The sequence below is a fragment of the Lipotes vexillifer genome, unplaced genomic scaffold (genome assembly GCF_000442215.2).
Source record: "Lipotes vexillifer unplaced genomic scaffold, Lipotes_vexillifer_v1.1 scaffold458, whole genome shotgun sequence".
NCBI classification, from domain to species: Eukaryota; Metazoa; Chordata; class Mammalia; order Artiodactyla; family Lipotidae; genus Lipotes; species Lipotes vexillifer.
In genome coordinates, this window is record NW_006783957.1 from 299,998 (window position 1) to 305,459 (window position 5,462).

Below are 5,462 nucleotides of genomic sequence, written 5' to 3' on the forward strand. Positions count from 1 at the left end.
GATCCCACAAGCCACGGAGTGGCTGGGCCCGTGAGCCATGGCCGCTGAGCCTGCATGTCCGGAGCCTATGCTCCACAACGGTGAGAGGCCCGCATACCACAGAAAAAAAAAAAAAAAAAAAAAAAAAAAAAAAAAAAAAAAAAAAGAAAGAACTAATTAGAAACAGATATAAGGGGGAAATAAAAATTTTAAAATACGACCTTGGTCCATGTGTTACGCTGCAATGGGTAGAGTTCTTCCCTTTTGAGTCGTTCCTAACGTTGGGACAATTTGGAATTGTAAAGTGTAGGATGTGAGGTAGAAAACTACTGCTTAAGACCTATTCTTCCTCTGCCTTTGATTCACATGCTGATCTTCCCCATTAAATTAAGTGTGTCCTCATAGGGCAGGTAGGAACTTTCCAGAAGAAAGGAATGTGAGCAGAAGTGATGAGAGCTATTTCCAAGCCTGGTTCCTATATTCCATCCCAACCCCCAGCCCCCACCAACATTCTTTCCCCTCTTCCTGCTGGCTGCAGTGCCAAGGATGAGGGTGACCTTGAAAGCCATGTGTTGAAAACTGCAAAGCCCAGCATCAGCCAAAGTCCCTGAATGAGCAGAGCCACCTGCCAACCTGCAGGGCACCCCTCAGAACTCTCACAAATGGCTGATACATTCGGCTTCTCTGATTTGAGGTCTTGTGTTACAGCAGCTCATGTTACCCCAATTAATAGAGACTTTCCCTTCTCTGTATCTCCAGTGCTTACGGCAGAGCATGGCTCAGCTATTCACTGAATAATTCAAACGAAACATCTATACCTGTGAGCAGAGCTATCCACAATTGCTCCCAGGTCTCAGAAAAACAAAATAAGACTTATACTTCCCAACACCTACCCTTCTCAAACTCTTCCAAAATATAGCAGAGGGAGGAACACTCCTAAACTCATTCTACAAGGCCACTATCACCCTGATATCAAAACCTTACAAAGATGTCACAAAGAAAGAAGACTACAGCCCAATATCACTGATGAACATAGATGCAAAAATCCTCAACAAAATACTAGCAAACAGAATCCAACAGCACATTAAAAGGATCATACACCATGATCAAGTGGGGTTTATCCCAGGAATGCAAGGATTCTTCAATATACGCAAAGAAATCAATGTGATAAACCATATTAACAAATTGAAGGAGAAAAACCATATGATTATCTCAATAGATGCAGAAAAACCTTTTGACAAAATTCAACACCCATTTATGATAAAAACCCTCCAGAAAAGAAGCATAGAGGGAAGTTACCTCAACATTATAAAGGCCATATATGAAAAACCCCACAGCCAACATCATTCTCAATGGTGAAAAACTGAAAGTATTTCCACTAAGATCAGGAACAAGACAAGGTTGTCCACTCTCACCACTATTATTTAACATAGTTTTGGAAGTTTTAGCCACAGCAATCAGAGAAGAAAAAGAAATAAAATGAATCCAAATTGGAAAAGAAGAATTAAAGCTGTCACTGTTTGAAGATGACATGATCCTATACATAGAGAATCCTAAAGATGCTACCAGAAAACTACTAGAGCTAATCAATGAATTTGGTAAAGTAGCAGGATACAAAATTAATACACAGAAATCTCTTGCATTCCTATACGTTAATGATGAAAAATCTGAAAGTGAAATCAAGAAAACACTCCCATTTACCATTGCAACAAAAAGAATAAAATATCTAGGAATAAACCTACCTAAGGAGACAAAAGACCTGTATGCAGAAAATTATAAGACACTGATGAAAGAAATTAAAGATGATACAAACAGATGGAGAGATATACCATGTTCTTGGATTGGAAGAATCAACATTGTGAAAATGACTCTACTTCCCAAAGCAATCTATAGATTCAATGCAATCCCTATCAAACTACCACTGGCATTTTTCACAGAACTAGAACAAAAAATTTCACAATTTGTATGGAAACACAAAAGACCCCGAATAGCCAAAGCAATCTTGAGAACAAAAAATGGCTGGAGGAATCAGGCTCCCTGACTTCAGACTATACTACAAAGCTACGGTAATCAAGACAGTATGGTACTGGCACAAAAACAGAAAGAGAGATCAATGGAACAGGATAGAAAGCCCAGAGATAAACTCACACACATATGGTCACCTTATTTCTGATAAAGGAGGCAAGAATATACAATGGAGAAAAGACAGCCTCTTCAATAAGTAGTTCTGGGAAAACTGGACAGCTACATGTTAAACAATGAAATTAGAACAATTCCTAATGCCATGCACAAAAATAAACTCAAAATGGATTAAATGTAAGGCCAGACACTATAAAACTCTTAGATGAAAACATAGGCACAACACTCTATGACATAAATCACAGCAAGATCTTTTTGACCCACCTCCTAGAGAAATGGATATAAAAACAAACAAATGGGACCTAATGAAACTTAAAAGTTTTTGCACAGCACAGGAAAACATAAACAAGATGAAAAGACAACCCTCAAAATGGGAGAAAATATTTTCAAATGAAGCAACTGACAAAGGATTAATCTCCAAAATTTACAAGCATCTCATGCAGCTCCATATCAAAAAAACGAACAACCCAATCCAAAAATGGGCAGAAGACCTAAATAGGCATTTCTCCAAACAAGATATACAGATTGTCAACAACACATGAAAGGATGCTCAACATCACTAATCATTAGAGAAATGCAAATCAAAACTACAATGAGGTATCACGTCACACCAGTCAGAATGGCCATCATCAAAAAATCTACAAACAATCAATGCTGGAGAGGGTGTGGAGAAAAGGGAACCCTCTTGTACTGTTGGTGGGAATGTAAATTGATACAGCCACTATGGAGAACAGTATGGAGGTTCCTTAGAAAACTAAAAATAGAACTACCATACAACCCAGCAATCTCACTGCTGGGCATATTCCCTGAGAAAACAATGATTCAAAAAGAGTCATGTACCACAATGTTCACTGCAGCTCTCTTTACAACAGCCAGGACATGGAAGCAACCTTAGTGTCCATCAACAGATGAATGGATAAAGAAGATGTGGCACCTATATACAATGGTATGTTACTCAGCCATAAAAAGAAACAAAATTGAGTTATCTGTAGTGAGGTGGATGGACCTGGACACTGTCATACAGAGTGAAGTAAAGAGAAAAACAAATACCATATGCTAACACATATATATGGAATCTAAAAAAAAAAAAAAATGGTTCTCAAGAACCTAGATGTAGGACAGGAATAAAGACGCAGACATAGAGAATGGACTTGAGGACACGGGGAGGGGGAAGGGTAAGCTGGGACAAAGTGAGAGAGTGGCGTGGACATATATACACTACCAAATGTAAAATAGCTGGTGGGAAGCAGCCACAGCACAGGGAGATCAGCTCGGTGCTTTGTGACCACCTAGAGGGGTGGGATAGGGAGGGTGGGAGGGAGACACAAGAGGGAGGAGATATGGGGATATATGTATATGTAGAGCTGATTCACTTTGTTATTAAGCAGAAACTAACACACCATTGTAAAGCAATTTTACTCCAATAAAAATGTTAAAAAAAAAAAAAAAGAACATGGAGCTACAGCAGCATAAAATAAAGGAGAAATGTTATTTGCCAGGAAAAAAAAGAAAAGACTTATCCTTCTCACTGTGAAGAAAAGGGTCATCAAGAAATGAAAACACTGAAATCTGCGAGTATCTGGTCAGGGCATGTAAAGAGTACATACAATCTAGAAAACACCCATGAATGAAGCAGCCATCTGCTACTTCCTCCAGCATTACCTCCCTTTATTCAAGGCATAGAATTCCAGACGTCTTTACAAACCTCTTGCACCACTCAGCTCTGTGGTTGAGAGACTGACTCCACCGTCCCCACCCCACCCCATGCAAGGTTCAAGCCAGATGGGCTAAAATCAAATAGATTATTCCATCCCCCAGCCATGGAGATTGATTCGGGCATGGTTTTGGGAGTCGGGTCAGACCACAGAGTCTAAAACAGACTGGAATTAAAAGCGTGAATTCAGTCCCCTTCAGTATGCCACTGAGTAGCAAACAGTGCAAAAGATATTCCTGAGATAAGGTTTAATGTAAGAGAACAAAACACCCATGGCTTTCCTATATGCTCAAAGAGGCAGGTCCAAAATTTAATAGTCAGTGCAGCCTTCATGGAGGAGTAATCCACCAGGTCAGAGAAGCTCAGAGCCTAGAATTCATCATTTTATACTATGAGGATGGGCTGGGGGCACATTCAGCAGACAAGGGTCTAAGCAGTACCGTGTAAGGAAACTACAACTAAGTGACATGTTCCATGTTCCATGTCTCATGTCCTAGGAGTCATTGAGCCTGCAGTAGTTCCGGCCATGACCCACCACAATCCAGCCCCTTGTGGGGATATAGGCGGTCAACTGTCACAGCCCACCATGTCTAGTTACCCTCAGTGACACAACAAGTGTTCCCAGGACACAGCAGGGCATTACAATAACAACAACAATAATAATAACCCAACACTAAATTGGCATGTCCTATTAGCCGTAGTGTAAACCTCTGCTTTGAGCAGGTAAAATATGCAAATCCATCAGTTGAGCATTTCTCCTCCTGTGCCTATTGGAGCCTGTGAGGTTGCAGCTATGTGGCTTGACTTGCAAGACTGTTCTCTGAGTTTTCCGAGTCATATTTCTCTCGGTAGGACCCACTTTCCAAAGCGTTCTTTGGAAACCCATGGAGGCTGTGATTCTAAGATGAAGATGCCTGGGGTCAGCAATACGTTCCGGGAGCAGTGGGCTCAAGTGCGTTTGGCTAGGCCAGCCCCTCCATCCCGACATCCTCTGTTTTCTGAGGACACAGCTGGCGGAACTCACTACCCCCATGACAAAAGGCTAGCACGAGAACTCTACTTCATGATCCTGCCTTCTCTCTGACATCCAGAATGCAGTGGGTTGACGGTGTCCCTCAAAACTCATGTCTACTCCAAAACTCAGAATGTGACCTTATTTGGGAATAAGGTCTTTGCCGATGTAGTTAGTTAAGGATCTCAGGATGAGATCATCCTGGATTGGGGGCAATCCCTAAATCCAATGACTGGTGTCCTTATGTGAAGAGAAGAGGACACAGAGAAACACAAGGAAAAGACCATGTGAAGATGGAAGCAGAGGGTTTCCCTGGTGGCACAGTGGTTAAGAATCTGCCTGCCAACGCAGGGGATGTGGGTTCGAGCCCTTGTCCAGGAAGATCCCACATGCCGCGGAGCAACTAAGCCCGCGAGCCACAACTATTGAAGCCCACACACCTAGAGCCCGTGCTCTGCAACAAGAGAAGCCACCGCAATGAGTAGCCCGTGCATCGCAACGAAGAGTAGCCCTCCCGCTTGCCGCAACTAGAGAAATGCCGCGAGCAGCAGCGAAGACCCAACGCAGCCAAAAATAAACAAATAAATTTATTTAAAAAAAAAAAAAAAAAAATGGAGG